Source organism: Phocoena sinus, chromosome 6 (genome assembly GCF_008692025.1).
Source record: "Phocoena sinus isolate mPhoSin1 chromosome 6, mPhoSin1.pri, whole genome shotgun sequence".
In the NCBI taxonomy this organism is placed as follows: domain Eukaryota; kingdom Metazoa; phylum Chordata; class Mammalia; order Artiodactyla; family Phocoenidae; genus Phocoena; species Phocoena sinus.
Window position 1 is genome coordinate 61,393,501 of NC_045768.1, and position 18,514 is coordinate 61,412,014.

Below are 18,514 nucleotides of genomic sequence, written 5' to 3' on the forward strand. Positions count from 1 at the left end.
TTAGCAAGACTGAAGAGAAAAGAGTTTGTTGCTTTTTTAGCAATCATCTGGGTAACTGTGACATAGGAAATACTGGACAACGTTTTGAAGTATACTGCTTAGAAAAATGTGTTCCATTCTTACCCCATCATAAAATATTCCACAACAACTTGTTAAAAATACAGATTCTCCAATTCTTGCTGCTGATCCACTGAATTAAATCTGAGGCTTTTAAGACCTGATGTGATTATCATGATTAGACAATTTCACAAGACACTGACTTAGAACCAAAAATCTGGCCTTGATTGACTTTGATACATGCATTGGCATCAATACAAGAAAGTAGGCCCTGGTGGCACAGTGGTTAAGAATCTGCCTGCCAACGCAGGGGACAGGGGTTCGAGCCCTGGTCTGGGAAGATCCCACATGCCGCGGAGCAACCAAGGCCGTGCGCCACAACTACTGAGCCTGTGATCTAGAGCCAGCAAGCCACAACTACTGAGCCCATGTGCCACAACTACTGAAGCTCGGGCACCTAGAGCCCATGCCCCACGACAGAAGCCACCGTAGTGAGACGCACGTGCACTGCAACAAAGAGCAGCCCCTGCTCCCTGCAACTAGAGAAAGCCTGTGTGCAGCAATGAAGACCCAACGCAGCCAAAAATAAATAAATACAAATTCAGTAATTTAAAAAAATTTTAAAAAGAATGCAAACCGTAAAATACCACATATCATAGGATATGAGTTTTGGTAAACATGGCAAACCTGACCTTCTGGTAGAAAATTCAAGTTTTGTTCACAAGTATCTTTGAGGTCAGTGTTCATCCTAGTGTCTTTCTCAGCATCTGCAGATCCCCTCAGCCTGCTGCTTGAACAGTTGCTAATGAATGAAGATCACCCCAGCATGCCCCCCTGCTGTTGCTCATTTGCCCATTAGCATCTGCTTAACCAGCAGGCTGGGAGAAGCTCTGGTGCCCAATCAACGTAGCTGATGAGGGCTGGGGTAGAGAGGACTCCGATGCCAACAGAGCCAGAGCATAAATCAACTCTAATCTTGGCAAAGATTATTAATCTTAGAAAGGGTGACACATATCACAGTGTGGGCATGGATAAAAAACCCTTCACATTTATGGGAAACAGGATAAAGCTAAAACATTATATGTATGCTAACTTTTGCAAACCTGTTGAACACCAGTAAGTCTCAGTTTCCTTTAAACCTGATTTACAATAAGCTTCTTTCTTGTTCAAACATTGTCTAATGCGAGGTATATGCCCAGAGATACGAAACCACACCTAGAAAGAAAAGCAACCTTAACATTTTTCTGGAGTGAGTTACCTTACTGCTTTTACCAATAGTACAATATTACCTCATTATCAAACTTATCAGGGAAAGACTCATTCCACTGTCTCAGTCTAAATAGACATTTGTTCTTACCATAATTTCCACTTTAGAAACTGGATGACTTCTGTTAAACATAGATAACAAGAGAAGTTGGCCATAAACTGAAAAGTAAAAATACACTCCATTCTGAGGATGGTCACTAGCTTTACCCTCACATGGGATGGTCTACTTTATATACTCTGAACAGAGGCAGAATGTCTGTCAAAGAAAGGATTACATATGCTGCAGTGTAGTGGGAAAAAGAGGGTTGGCACCAATAAGGGTGAGGTTAAGAAGAACTACTGCCGGCAAGGGCTTCCCTGGTGGCGCAGTGGTTGAGAGTCCGCCTGCCGATGCAGGGGACACGGGTTCGTGCCCCGGTCCGGGAAGATCCCGCATGCTGCGGAGCGGCTGCGCCCGTGAGCCATGGCCGCTGAGCCTGTGCGTCCGGAGCCTGTGCTCAGCAACGGGAGAGGCCACAACAGTGAGAGGCCCGCGTACCGCAAAAATAAACAGGGTGTAGTTACACAGAAAATATGGAATATTAAACGATGATGGTGTTTGAACGTCTTTTGCACATCGGAAAGTGCTAAGTGTAAAAAGGTTACTTTGTGAATGAGATGTTAACGTTATTTGGTGTGAGAGATTGCTAAATGGCACAAGCAGCATTCAAACAGATCCACTGAGGATTCAGTGTTAAGTACCTCACAAATAAAAGGTACTTCATAGAAAAATCACTTTACATATTCTATAGCCACTGTAGGCCAAGCACAGTGCTTGGAATTCACTCTTGGGTATATCTGAGAAAAAAAGATTCCTCTCTCAAGAAGTTTATAGCCTGTTAAGAAGATGTCATCCACACAGGAAAAATTAAGTCACTATACAATAATATAGAAAAATGAGCCAAAATTAGAGAAACGAAGTGAACAGTTTTATTTATGACACTATTTACAGTCACCTTTCAGCACCTCAATATTCTAAGACAGTATATAATGATTCACATAATTTCTATAGCATCATAATTTGCTTCAAAAATCTTGCTTCCAGAAGAAAACTCTTACTACTTAACATGAATCCCTATAATATTTATTGTAAGAATGCCAATTCTACTATTGATAATAGAGTAATAAAGTCAGTAATATGTCTGTGTAATAATATGCAGTGAATAACAGTTTATCTTGTCATCAACTTAATAAAGTCCAAACATTCCCAAAGCAACCAGGATTTTGAGAATTACAGAGCCTGGACATCAATGCTTGCATTCACCCAGTTGTCCGCTAGAAAGCTGGTACAACTGGCACTAACATTTTTTAATTGACTTTGGGAATCACTCTCACATATAAAAAATTCAATTAAAAAAATCAAAGAAAAATATACGGTATTCCAAGCATTGTTCCTTATAATATTTCAACTTTTTTGCATTGATTAAAATACAATCTGAGACAGAGTAAAACTGTGTTCAACAATTTCCAGAAATACATATAGTATCCATACATATGAAATGAACCACCTCAATAAAACAAAATAATATTTAATATTTCAAACATTCAGAAACATGTGAATGCATTAGAAAAGGTCTTTAAAAGCTACTTAATAAACCAGTAGTTAACTCATGAGAGGGATCTAGGTTTGAGTAAGGTCAAAGGTGAATTTTTAATTTCTGTTGATTTTTTATAAATATATTCTCCATTAATTTACTGTGCAGTGGTAAACATAATTAAAGTGTGGAGCACTGAAGATAATTCTCACTAATCTAATCGAACTGTCCAATAATTAAATCAGAAACAATCTATCACACGTAGCAATATCAAAATAAATTTTCCCCATATGGCTTGATTCTGGACATTCTAAACCAAAATCTCTGAAGCTGGTCCTTTAACTACTGACCACGTGTTCTGAGACAGGCCAAGACTAAGAACACTAAGAACCTAAGACAGGCCAACACTAAGAACCTAAGCCATAAATAGGGCAGCTGGGCCTGAGCTGCTGAAAAACATTGTTGAATCCAGGTACACGTGAGCCACTACCTATCCCATGAACACACTCAGGGATCCAAGGTTGACCCAGGTGGCTCCTTTTATTTGGCCACAGATTCCAGAATCAGCTCTTCCTTGCTTGAGTGCCTTCAAAAGACAATCCTTGCTTGGGCCTTTCACTGGTAGCTGGTCAGTGTGGAAGATTACTATCTACTACCCACAACAGGCCAAATTTGAAAAAAGTTATGTTCTAATTAGGCTAATCTTGAGAGCTAAATATAGGGGCTTGGGTCTGGGGGAAACTCCCCTGGAACTGAGAGGCCTCAGGCTTTCCCATGAAGGTGAAGGTTATGGTAGTCTATTTTGTTTGTCTGTTTGAGTCAGAAGTGTACTGAATGAGGGACTGTCTACACGAGGATAAGCCAGCAAAATGTTTCCCCTTAGGCCAGCCCTCTTCCTAATCAGTGAGTTTCAAACCTGTGGAATGCTCCTGGCCCCACTAATTCACTTAGTGCACCCTGGAATCAATCTTTTGTTTTGCCAGTTCTAGCATCAGTTCTCTCAAGAGTTCCAGGAGATCTCTTTCAAAACTCTGCAAGTCCCTGAGATCCAGAAATTCATGCTCCTATGCCCTGTGTCCCTATATGTGAAGAGTTTCTGTTTCCAGCTCACCCCTAATTCTGGAGTGAAAAGCCTTTAATACTTTACTTCCATTTTGGGGATCATCTCCTCAAATGCAGCAGGAATGTCCACCTTCACCCCTGACATACTGCTTTCCAATACAAACATCTGTACCTTGACACCCATCCACAAATCCAGTGGGGTAAGGAGGGATTTTCAATGGCATTTTAATTAGTCTCTGCATGTTCTTTGCTGTAAAAATTCAAGAACTCTCTTCTTACACCAAGAAGGGAACTTAAACTTTTTTATTTATTCACTAATCTATATAATGAATGAAATAAAATGCATGAGCTTGCCTGAAGCCCAGAGCTCACTGTGGCAAGTGGGAGCATCATTCTTTCAGTCAAGAATATTGGTTGATATTACCCTTGTGTTACGGGTTGAACTGTGTTCCATCAAAATTCATATGCTGCAGTCCTAAGCCCTTGGACCTAATAAATGTGAACTTCTTTGGAAACAGGGTCATTGCATACATAATTAGTTAAGATGAAGTCACACTGGAGTAGGGTGGGCCACCAATCCAATATGACTGGTGTCCTTATAAAAGGGAAACCTGAACACAGGCACATACCGAGACCACTTTGTGAAGATATAAGGGTGATGCGGCAGAAGTCAACGAACACCAAAGATGCCAGCAAACCACCAGAGATTAGGAGGAAGGTTTGGAACAGCTTCTCCCTCACAGTGCTCAGAAATAGTCAATCCTGCCAACACTCTGATCTCAAACTACTAACTTCCAGAACTCTGAGACAATAAATTTATGATTTTTAATACTTCCACTTTGTGGTACTTTGTTATGACAGCATCAGAAACTAATATGCCTTGATATTTAAGTTTCACAATCCATCTTGAAATAACAACAAAGCAAACCTTTATTTCATGTACTATATAGGAAATTTAGCTCCTAGTACAGACTGCAAACTGTTTTGCATTTTATTCAAGCCCCAAACCATAAAAGATTTTTAAAAGATGTCTGAAGAGAAAACCACTACCCCATTCGTTATAGACTATATGAGAGAATGGAAATTAAGACTCAGCAGCCTAAATTTTATCCCCAAAATAGTTTGGCTTCCCTGAACAGTGCTTTCAAACACTTAACATATCTGAATGCTTTTAGATGGGAAATATGTATTTCAGTTGTACACAGATGCCATCCCATTCTACGGCTTTATGCACAGCAATTTTACACATTTGTATAGTCTTCTTGGCACCTGAATGTATTGTCTTGGCTCTGAATGTCTTAATCCAAGGATATTTCATATGAAATATCAATTAATTGGTTTCATTGAATTGTGTATTCATCTATGTCCTAGGATTACATCGAGGTCATTACTTAATCATCAGCTATTACTCCTCAGCAATCGCCCACTCTGTCATCCACTGACAATGATTTAAGAGTATTATTTCTTTATAAATGCTATAGAAAAACAACGATATAACTGATCAGGGGTTCCCCTTTAAAAGCTCATGTAGGTATTAAAAATGATATTTTATGTATCTTTAAATCATTTTCATACAATATGAAGTATTACAAAACATGTAGATGAAAGAAAAGTGTGATAATAATTGTATAATACAATGGGGACATATTCCAATAGCAATATTTCAAGAACATATCACTTTTTTAGACTGAACTGTGTCCCCCAAAAAATCCACAGGTTGAAGCTTAACCCTCCATGTGACTATTTGGAGATAGGGCCTTTAAGGAGATATTAAGGTTAAACGGGGGTCATAAGTGTGTGGCCCTGCCTTATTCTGTTTGGGCTGCTATAACAAAAGTAACATTGACTGGGTAACTTATAAACAGCAGAGATTTATTTCTCACAGTATTGGAGGCTGGGTAAGTTCTAGAATTCAATGTTTGGTGCAGACCTGCTTCCTAGTTCATAGTTCATAGATGGTTGTCTTCTCATTGTGTCCTAAGATGGCCCAAGGGGCAAAGGAGTTCTCTGTGTCTATTTTATAAGGATGTTAATGTCATTCATGCGGAACACTCATGACCTAATCACCACTTCCAAATACCATCACGCTGGGGATTAGGTTTCAACATATGAATTTGGGGAAAAAACAAACATTCAGTCTACAGCAGGCCCTGATACAATAGGACCTGTAACCTCATAAGAAGAAGAGACACCAAGAGTGTTCCTGTACAGAAGAAAGGCCATGGGCGGACAAGGTAAGAAGGTGGCTGTCTGCAAGCCAGGAAGAAAGGTCTCACCAGAAATCAACCCTGCCAGCATCTTGATCTTAGACTTCCAGCCTCTAGAACTGTGAAAAAATAAATTTATGTTGTTTAATCTGCCCAGTCTACGGTATTTTGCTATAGCAGCCTTAGCTGACTAATATAATTATTTATCAACATAGCTTGACTTTCAGTAATAATGTATAAGTAAAATATAATCATGTAAAAACATGTTATATGTAAAAATTAACCAGACATTGATTAGGTATGTAGATCTTATAACCACACAAACAAAATTCAAACATTAGTGTTATCTGAATTTCAAATTGAGAAGGAATTTCGATGATGATAAAAGGACAAAGATAGAAAAAGTGAAAGAATGTAACTTGAATATATTATTAGGATAGTTTGTTATTTTCTTATTCTCCACTCCTACACTACACCTTCCTGCTGTTATCATTCCTTGCTCACTGAAATAAAAAATATTTTTCTTCATGAACCCATTTTTCTATTATCAATAAATGAATTTTATTTTCACTTAAAATGCCACCAAAAAAACCATGAAGGAATCCTTGAGAAAAATTTGAAATAGGTGTTTTTAACAAGTAGACGAGTAGCATGCACAAAAGCAACTAATCTACGCTAAGAAGTTAGTTAATAATTTTACAGAACCCACAGAAATAATACCTAACATAATAGTAAAAGTGCTGTAATAAATATGTTGGGAAAGCAGTCAAAGCTAAGTTCAGACATAAAAACAGATAGAAAAACCAAAGGTCAAAGTAGTTAGTAGAATGTTTTCTAGTTGAAATCTGCTGACAGCTAGCTTCTTTATAAGTCATAATCACGTCTACATCTACCTATAAGCCACTGCTAAAGGCATGTAAGAACAATTTTAGACATAATATTCAGAAAATCATGTCTAGACGATCTATCCTAAAATATAAATATATTTATATGCATTAGAAAATTCCATTTAACTATTAATTAGGACCAATATTGTTTTTGTAATATGGGCTTTAGTAGCAAAAAACAATGCATATATATATATATATATATATATACACCCATTTTCTTGTAATATACACAAATGACAAATGAGTCACTATCTAAATTTTTAAACACTGATAATTTCTAAAGTAGACATACACAGTTAGTCTAAGAGACCTTTTCTGTTTACAGGTAGGTCAGGAATTATTCTCAAAACCTCATCTGAGGGAGTTTCTTCTTGTTTTCTTTTGTTTTTTGTTTTTTGTTTTTTGCGGTACGCAGGCCTCTCACTGTTGTGGCCTCTCCCGTTGTGGAGCACAGGCTCTGGACGTGCAGCCTCAGCGGCCATGGCTCACGGGCCTAGCTGCTCCACGGCATGTGGGATTTTCCCGGACCAGGGCATGAACCCGTGTCCCCTGCATTGGCAGGCGGACTCCCAACCACTGTGCCACCAGGGAAGCCCCAGCCTGTGTCTTTTGGTTGGAGCATTTAATCCATTCACATTTAAGGTAATTATCGATATGTATGTTCCTATTACCATTTTTTTAATTGTTTTGGGTTTGTTTTTGTAGGTCCTTTTCTTCTCTTGTGTTTCCTGCTTAGAGAAGTTCCTTTAGCATTTGTTGTAGAGTGGTTTGGTGGTGCTGAATTCTCTTAGCTTTTGCTTGTCTGTAAAGGTTTTAATTTCTCTGTCGAATCTGAAAGAGATCCTTGTGGGGTAGGGCAATCTTGGTTGTAGATTTTTCCCTTTCACCACTTTAAATTTGTCCTGCCACTCCCTTCTGGCTTGCAGAGTTTCTGCTGAAAGTTGTTAACCTTATGGGGATTCCCTTGTATGTTATTTGTTGCTTTTCCCTTGCCACTTTTAATATTTTTTCTTTGTATTTGATTTTTGATAGTTTGATTAATATATGTCTTGGTGTGTTTCTCCTTGCATTTATCCTGTATGGGACCTTCTGTGCTTCCTGTATTTGACTAATTCCTTTGCCATGGTAGGTGAGTTTTCAACTACAAACTCTTCAAATATTTTCTCAGTCCCCTTCTTTTACTCTTCTTCTTCTGGGACCCCTATAATTTGAATGTTGGTGCACTTAATGTTGTCCAGAGGTCTCTGAGACTGTAATCAATTCTTTTCATTCTTTTTTCTTTATTCTTCTGTGCGGTAGTTATTTCCACTATTTTGTCTTCCAGGTCACTTATCCATTCTTCTGCCTAAGTTATTCTGCTATTGATTCCTTCTAGACAATTTTTAATTTCATTTAATGTGTTGTTCATCATTGTTTGTTTGCTCTTTCGTTCTTCTATGTCCTTGTTAAACGATTTTTGTATTTTCTCCATTTTATTTCCAAGATTTTGGATTATCTTTATATCATTACTGTGAATTCTTCTTCAGGAAGACTGCCTATATCCTCTTCATTTGTTTCATCTGGTGGATTTTTACCTTGCTTCTTCATCTGCTGTATATTTTTCTGTCTTCTCATCTTGTTTAACTTACTGTGTTTGGGTCACCTTTTCTCTGGGTGCAGGATCATATTTCCTATTGTTTTTAGTGTCTGCTCCCAGTGGGTGAGGTTGGTTCAGTGGGTTGTGTAAGCACCCTGTTGGAGGGGACTGGTGCCTGTGTTCTGGTGGGTAGGGCTGGATCTTGTCTTTCTGGTGTGCAGGGCTGCATCTGGTGGTATGCTTTGGGGTATCTTGAACTTAATATGATTTTAGGCAGCCTCTCTGCTAATGGGTGGGTTTGTGTTCCTGTCTTGCTAGTTGTTTGGCATGCAGCGTTCAGCAGTGGAGCTTGCTGGCCGTTGGGTGGAGTTGGGTCTTAGCATTGAGATGGAGATCTGTGGGAGAGCTCTGGCCAATTGATGTTACCTGGGCCGGGAAGTCTCTAGTGGTCCAATGTCCTGAACTCAGCTCTCCCACCTCCAAGGCTCAGGCCTGACACACAGCCAGAGCACAAGACCCTGGCAGCCACACAGCTCAGAAGAAAAGGGGGGAAAAAAGAAGGAACAATAAATAAATAAAATTATTAAAATAAAAAGTAAAGAAAGTAATAATAATTTTTATAAAAGTGAGCAACCAAATAAATAAATCCACAAATGATAACAAAAGCTAAAAACTAAACTAAGATAAACATAAAAATCAGAAACAAATCAGTCGCAGACAGCAAACCCAAAGTCTACAGTTGCTTCCAAAGTCCACCACCTCAAGTTTGGGAAGATTCATTGTCTATTCAGGTATTCCACAGATGCAGGGTGCATCAAGCTGATTGTGGGGATTTAATCCACTGCTCCTGAGGCTGCACAGAGAGGTTTCCCTTTCTCTTCTTTGTTCGCTCAGCTCCTGGTGTTTAGCTTTGGTTTTGGCCCCACCTCTGCGTGTAGATCACCCTCAGGCATCTGTTCCTGCCCAGACATAATGGTGCTAAAGCAGTGGCTGATTAGGGGGCTCATTCAGGCAAGGGGGAGGGATGGGTACAGTATTTATAACTGGAATGTGGGGCGAGCCTGCTGCAGTAGGGGCCTTGTAACAGCCTGGGACACACTGTGTTCTCCCGGGTAACTTGTCCCTGGATCATGGGACCCTGGCAATGGTGTGCTGCACAGGCTCCTGGGGTGGTGTCGATAGTGACCTGTGCTTGCACACAGGATTCTTGGTGGCTGCAGCAGTGTTAGCATTTCATGCCCGTCTCTGGGGTCCAAGCTTATAGCCGTGGCTCGTGCCCATCTCTGGAGCTCAGTTAGGCAGTGCTCTGCCTTCTGTGGGCAGACAGGGAAGGAATCTCCTCTCCTCGAGCACCCCGAAACAATGGCCTCTTGCTTCTTAGGCAAATGCAGACTTTTTCCAGGACTCCCTCCTGGCTAGCTGTGACACAGTAGCCTCCTTCAGGCTGTTTTCACACAGCCAACCACAGTCCTCTCCCTGTGATCTGACTTCTGAAGCCTGAGCCTCAGCTCCAGCCCCCACCCACCCCAGCAGGTGAGCAAACAAGCCTCTCAGGCCAGTGAGTGCTGGTAGGCACCAATCCTCTGTGCAGGAATCTCTCCACTTTGCCCTCTGCACCCCTGTTGATGTGCTCTCCTCCGTGGCTCCAAAGCTTCCCCCCGTCCAAACCGTCTCCGCCAGTGAAGGGATTTCCTAGTGTGTGAAAACTTCTCCTCCTTCACAGCTTCCTCCCAGAGGTGCAGGTCCCGTCCCTATTCTTTTGTCTCTGTTTTTTCTTTTTTCTTTTGCCTTATCCAGGTATGTGGGGATTTTCTTGCCTTTTGGGAATTCTGAGGTATTCTGCCAGCATTCAGTAGGTGTTCTGTAGGAGTTTTTCCATATGTAGATGTATTTTTGATATATTTGTGGGGAGGAAGGTGATCTCCACATCTTACTCCTCCATCATCTTGAATGTCTCTCTTCATAGTTTCTTTAAAACTTCACTTTTTTCCTTCGTAAGATGAAATAATAGGATTATTGTCTCCTAAAAAGTTACATCAGATAAAAACGGCATTAAAATATCTGGTGCTGTGGTCTGAAACCTTGTGCCCCACCTCCCAAATTCATAGGTTGATACTCAATGTTCAATTTGATGGTATTAAGAGCTGGGACCTTTGGGAAGTAATTAGGTCATGAGCACAGAGCCCTGAGGAATGGGATTAGTCCACTTTTAAAAGGGACCCCCAGGATAGAAAGCCCAGAGATAAACCCACGCACATATGGACACCTTATCTTTGATAAAGGTGGCAGGAGTACAGTGGAGAAAGGACAGCCTCTTCAATAAATGGTGCTGGGAAAACTGGACAGGTACATGTAAAAGTATGAGATTAGATCACTCCCTAACACCATACACAAAAATAAGCTCAAAATGGATTAAAGACCTAAATGTAAGGCCAGAAACTATCAAACTCTTAGAGGAAAACATAGGCAGAACACTCTATGACATAAATCACAGCAAGATCCTTTCTGACCCACCTCCTAGAGAAATGGAAATAAAAACAAAAATAAACAAATGGGACCTAATGAAACGTCAAAGCTTTTGCACAGCAAAGGAAACCATAATCAAGACCAAAAGACAACCCTCAGAATGGGAGAAAACATTTGCAAATGAAGCAACTGACAAAGGATTAATCTCCCAAACTTACAAGCAGCTCATGCAGCTCAATAACAAAAAAACAAACAACCCAATCCAAAAATGGGCAGAAGACCTAAATAGACATTTCTCCAAAGAAGATATACAGAATGCCAACAAACACATGAAAGAATGCTCAAGATCATTAATCATTAGAGAAATGCAAATCAAAACTACAATGAGATATCATCTCACACCAGTCAGAATGGCCATCATCAAAAAATCTAGAAACAATAAATGCTGGAGAGGGTGTGGAGAAAAGGGAACACTCTTGGACTGCTGGTGGGAATGTGAATTGGTTCAGCCACTATGGAGAACAGTACGGAGGTTCCTTAAAAAACTACAAATAGAATTACCATAAGACCCAGCAATCCCACTACTGGGCATATACCCTGAGAAAACCAAAATTCAAAAAGAGTCATGTACCAAAATGTTCATTGCAGCTCTATTTACAATAGCCTGCAGATGGAAACAACCTAAGCGCCCATCATCGGATGAATGGATAAAGAAGATGTGGCACATATATACAATGGAATATTACTCAGCCTTAAAAAGAAATGAAATTGAGCTATTTGTAATGAGCTGGATAGACCTAGAGTCTGTCATACAGAGTGAAGTAAGTCAGAAAGAAAAAGACAAATACGTATGCTAACACATATATATGGAATTTAAGGGGAAAAAATGTCGTGAAGAACCTAGGGTTAAGACAGGAATAAAGACGCAGACCTACTGGAGAACGGACTTGAGGATGTGGGGAGGGGGAAGGGTGAGCTTTGACAGGGCGAGAGAGTCATGGACATATACACACTAACAAACGTAGTAAGGTAGATAGCTAGGGGGAGGCAGCCGCAAGGCACAGGGATATTAGCTCGGTGCTTTGTGACAGCCTGGAAAGGTGGGATAGGGAGAGTGGGAGGGAGGGAGACGTAAGAGGGAAGACATATGGGAACATATGTATATGTATAACTGATTCACTTTGTTATAAAGCAGAAACTAACACACCATTGTAAAGCAATTATACCCCAATAAAGATATTTAAAAAAAAAAATAAAAGGGACCCCAGAGAGCTCCCTCAACCCTTCTGTGATGTGAGGACATAGTGAAAATACAGCTGTCAATGAACCAGGAAGTGAGCCACAACGAGATATCAAATCTGCCTGCACCATGATCCTGGATTTCCCAGTCTCCAAAACTGTGAGAAATAAACTATTGTTTATAAGTCACCCAATTGATGGTATTTTATTATAGCAGCCTGAATAGACTAAGGCATCTGGCTCTTAGCAATCACTTAGTGAATACTATTGTTATTGTTTTTGTTATTTTTGCTAGTATTCTTTATTAATTATTTTGCCTTTGGTTGTCTTCCCAAGAGTTTCTGAGAATGCATTATTCAGAAAATCATTAATCTTCATTAAATAAATAAATCTTGATTCCTTCTCATCCTGAAGCACACTATATACAGTTGCCTGGATTCAGCTGGATTGAAAAATCAACACATGTAATTCAAAACATCTATACTTTGACATCTGATTTACAGTTTATATTTTCAAGCACTGATCTTTTACTCTGGTCATAGCATCTTAATATCTCTTGCCTGTCCCTTCTGATGTTTGGTCAAAGGGACTTCGTAGAAAACATCAATTTCAGCTCTCTGGAAGCTGAATTGCCTATGACTATAATAGGAGTATCAGTATTACCCGCATAAGAATTGTGAGTACACTCAATCACCTAGTCCCTTTTCCTATATCCTCAGGTTAAAAATGAATCAACCAATCTTAACAAAATATAATTATATCTATACATCATCTCTCTTCCCTCCCTCTCAAACTTTATTTGGGAATTTCATACAGGTGGTAGTTTGAGTACAATTGCTAACTCCATCACCAAATCTCTTAAAGTTATAGAAAATATAAATGAGATTACGAGTATGAAAAACAAGAGGCACCATAAGAATAATGTGATGGAATCACATTGACAAGATTGAAGTCAGTCACAACCAAGAACATACATATAAGAAAAAAATTCTCCAAGTGGTCCAGGGAAACTCTGGGTTCAGAGTAAGCAAATGACAAGTAAAAGAAAGGTGTTAGAAAACTTAACAGCATAATCAGGGTAATTTATTAAGAAGCTATATTTGTAGGAACTTGTTCTTCATCTAATTCTGATGGATCCAAGAACATTGATAATCAAAATCATGAACTGTGCTCTAGGAGAAAGTGAAATACCCATCTGCGGGAAGGCCCTAGTAAGCGTAGGTATAATGACTTTAAAATGACTGAAAAGGACAATTTTTCTTCAACTTTCACAGGAATTATTTTATTTTCAGCTTATATTTTCATAAATTTCTGTAAAAGGGTCTAATTTAAATGACAGGCTAATAAACAGTCTTATTCCTTTACTCATTCCTTTATTCATTACACAAATGTATCGATCTTGGATTTTCCCTAAAAAGTCTGGAAAATATCACACTAACACTAAATATTTGCAAGCAAAAACTTCTCTTTTCACATTTCTAAATCACAAAGTACTGCGTAAGCCTCTGGACCTGACTGCCCTCTAGAACCAGTTCTACAGAAGACCTCATTAAAAACTAATGGGGACTTCCCTGGTGGCACAGTGGTTGAGAATCCGCCTGCCAATGCAGGGGACACGGGTTCGACCCCTGGTCCGGGAGGATCCCACATGCTGCGGAGCAGCTAAGCTCGGGAGCCACAGCTATGGAGCCTGCGCTCTGCAGCCCGTGGGCCACAGCTACTGAGCCCACATGCCACAACTAAAGCCCGCGCGTGCCTGGAGCCTGTGCTCCGCAACAAGAGGAGCCCCCACTCGCTGCAACTAGAGAAAGCCTGCACGCAGCAACGAAGACCCAACGCAGCCGAAATTAAAAATAAATAAATTAAAAAAAAAAAAAAACAAAAAAAAAACTAATGAAACGACAGAGAATACAATAGGGGAAAGGATACACTGTCCATTTTCTCTTAATTCCCATGAATGGGGAGTACAGGAAAATAAACACTGTCAACCAGCAAGCTTAGTTTAGTACCTAGACAACATATTGATTTAAAAAGTAGAATCCAGTTGTGAATAAGTATAGGTGTCAGCTGAGTATAGTTGTCATTACCAATTTGTGGAAAATGAACTATGATTGACTAATTTAATTTCTGTAACAAATTGGAACATGGAAGAAAGATAAAAGTAGAATACTCATTAGGGCATAACTAAGATGTTACAAATTAAATCTTCATAGGAAGAAGAAATTAATTTGAACTATTTATATTGCAGATAAAAAATTTGGGAAATCAATTTATATGAAAGGTCATATTACATACTCTATATAATGACATAATAACCTATAATTACATATGTACAACACAAACATATATTCTGAGATTAAAAAACAAATATAAACATGCATTTTGTGTGTATGTTTGCACATATACAAAACTATGGATTTAGGTTAGATGACAAATTTGTCACACTTGAAGCCAAAAAAAAAAGAACTTCCTGAACGCAGCCACTGGTAGATTTTATTGCCTCATGTGCATAAGACTGGTGACATTGTGAATTCTAGCTATATACTTGGTAAACTGAATTTTTTCTCCAGAGATTTAAAAATAGAATAAACACTTAGATGTTTATTATCAGAGATTTGATAAAGGCTTTGATAAAGGCTGACTCAATAGCTTTTGTTTCTATGAGTGTTACAGTAGAAGAGTGCAGGCTTTGGAGTCTGGAACACACAAAAATGAATCCCACTCTGCTGTTTATATTAAACATGATCTTGTGTTTCAGTTTCCTTATTTAAATAAAGATGCTAATGATGGTACCAAGTTACACATTTGATTCCTCGCAATTCTGTGAGAATTAGAGATAAGCAACCCAATAACTTTTATAAATCCAATAGATGTTTTGTGGTTATTATTATTTTCTTCTCATGCTTGGGAAACAAACTTAGAGTAATATCAAATGTCAATTGTATAAATCCAGCAAGTATGACCTGGCAGTGATTTTCTTGACATTATACCCAAATTAATGCTTAATCACCAGTAGTAAATTGGATATGCAAATTACTATCTGATAAGAATTTCCTACACTTTACCAGAAGAAGGAGCACAGGAGTGAGATCAAATGGGAAGTGGAGAATATAAAAACTACAGGACTAATTTCTTTTCACTCTCCTATATCGCCAAGTGCTATATAAGGAAAAATGGCATTGTAAAGCTTTTAAAGCCATGTAAAATTGGACAATCCTCTGTGAAGTCCTTTTGTTCCTCCACATCTTCAAGTGTGACAAACACTTGGCTATTTGATATCTGGGGTAAATGGAAAGCATTTAATAAGGAACATGAACTAATGAATATAACTTTAATTTGTAAGAGAAATGCTACATATTTAGCAGCAGGCCTATGGACGGGTTCATATTATAAGAATGGCTAACTCATCCTGCCTCCTGGGATTTGTTTTCCAATGCATGATATAAACTGGTATTAAAAATACCATTATTTTATGCCAGAACAGCACATTTTGTAAAAATTTATTGATAATGTCTGAAAGATTTAAAAGGAAGTCTTAAATATGAGGTAAGCGTTTTGAAAATTTTATTCAAAGTCTTTAGTTAATTTTCTGACTTGGAAAGCTGAAATTTATTAAAATACATATTCATATACTCTTTAATCATTTTGAGCCAAAAGCCCACTCTTAAATATCCACAGGCACAGCTCTTATGCCACAACCATTAGGAGAAGACAGCAGTTTGGGGTGCAGTGGAAGGGCTTGGTTTGTCATGTCCCTTGGCTCTCTCATTGAAATTACTCCAGAAACTCACGGGGTGATGACAGAAAAATTATTTATCTCCTCTCCTTTAGCTTCTTCATTTCTAAAACAAAAGAACTGAATTAATGATCTTTAAATCCTCTTTAAAACCTTTCTTTTGTGGATGAATGTAGATTGTTGAGAAAAGGTTTTGCTTCTGAGGGAAATAAAAAGGCCCTTGGTTTAAGAAATGTTGCTTCTGTTCACAATGCCTATGTCTAGGTTATGCCTTCTAGATTATATATTTCTAGATTAAAATATTTAGATTAAAATATTTCCTTAGGATTTCTGATATACTATACAGCTAGATATCATGATAATCTATTCAATAAAAAAAATCTAATAATTTGTGTGATTATTTTTCTCTTTTGTATACAAACCGTCACAAGAAGTAAAACTAAACTCCTTAAAGCTTTGAGGAATTATTCATGAAAAGTATGAAATTATGGCACAATAAAGATGACACTGTCAAAGAGGAGCTATTATTTATAATTAAAATTCAAAGTACATGTTTTTTGATTTATTAATAATTTTTAAAAGCTTTAGGGATTTTTATTCTTGAATGACATCCAAAAGGGAAGGCTAGAATTCATCCTTGTATCTTCATTTTATACAATTCCTTGCATTTTCCAGTTCACTTATTTTAAAAATCACTACATTTTATAAGACAGGCAGGAATAAGTACTAAAATTTTTATTTTAAAAATAGAGAAATTAAGATTCAGGGTCACAGAGCTGAAAAGAGAAATGAGACCTACACCAAAGTACTCTAAGGCTAATAATGCCTATATGTTAAATAAATACTGGAAATCGGTTTCAAGGATGAGAATGAAATTGATTCCCAAAAACTCAATTGTTTTGCCTTTATAACCATATTTTCTTATCGCATGTGTTTACTGCTCCTCTGCTCTTTTTTTCTGTAAACAGATACTCTGGATCAACAATGTGATTAGCTTTTAATCAAGGCACTAACAGATGATGGAAACATGCAAAAAACTGGTAAGCCATTTAAATGTGTCTCCGAAACACAATATATTAACAGCCTTTCTTTCTATTCTTTTTGGGTTCTCCTACTCAGTGCCACAGTCAGTAGCATGGCCTTAGCAGGACCTTTTAGATCATGATTAATACTTTTTCCCAAAATATATTAGAAAGTTTAAAATGCTTTTATAGGGCAATAAGTGAAATTAGTTTTCATAATTTGTTTAATAGTTATTTTAAAATATGCAAAGCTGTACTGCCCACACAAATATTTTTAAAACAGTTGATTTTCCTGGTTATAAAACTAATACATAAGCATTTTAGGGAAAAAAATTAGAAATGATAAGAAATCACACATAATCCTTACTAACTCAAGAACATTCATTTCCACCTGGTAAAGACGCCCCATTATAATTAACCATTTCTGTATTTTTGGATATTCAGATTTCTTCCATTTAAAAAATGTATACCTTGTGTTTAAATTAAACTTATTACTATACATGGAATTTTATAAAAGATAGCCAGAATACTATGAAATCTTAATATTAACCTATAAATTAATTTTTGATAAAGCATTATACTAAATTTCAATAAATCATTACAGTAAATTTCATTTTTTATACAAAAAATGTGAATAAATTTTTGCAATTGGGAAATTTTTATGCATTAACTTGAATTTGTAAGCTAACTGGTAAAAGACAGAAATCCTATCTTCCCATCTTGTACAGACTTGCAATTTTCATTCATCCATTCCTGGAAGGAACCAAAGATTAACTGTCTGTACCCATAGAAGGTGAAAGGCAGAAAACAGGGGGTTGCTTGGTAGAGTAGAGTAGAAATTAGGTAAAAAGAAAGATAAAGTCTCCTACTGAATGGTGAGACCCTTTCACTATCTGCTTTAAAATTCTGCAAGTCACAATCATAACACAGAAGTAGCAGATTTCAGCATAATTCTTTGGAGACACTGAGTAACTCTAGAGCAATGGCTTAGACATACTGATACTTGGGGATCACTTACAAATGAATTGCAGTTTAAATGTCATCAGACTTCTCCACAACACTGGAGAATAATAATAAACTGGAGCAAAGGACTGAAAAACCATAGGCAAATTATTTTCCTAAAATTATACTTTCCTTTCATTATATACAAAGTTAAAATATATCATCAATTGTAAAAAGGGAGTATAGATGTTATCAGACCTTTAACAACTGGACCAATTCACCTTCCATTTACTTTAGAAAGATAAAAGTAAATTTACATTTATGTCCTAATTTACTTTAGGAATTATTGTAATATATACCTTAGCATGCAAGAAAGAGGATAACATGAAATCTAGAAACCAGGAGATTCAATAATGACATGAAGTTCCTAGTTGTAACTGTGCACTTTGCTTAAAGAGCAATTCATCTAGGTTGGAG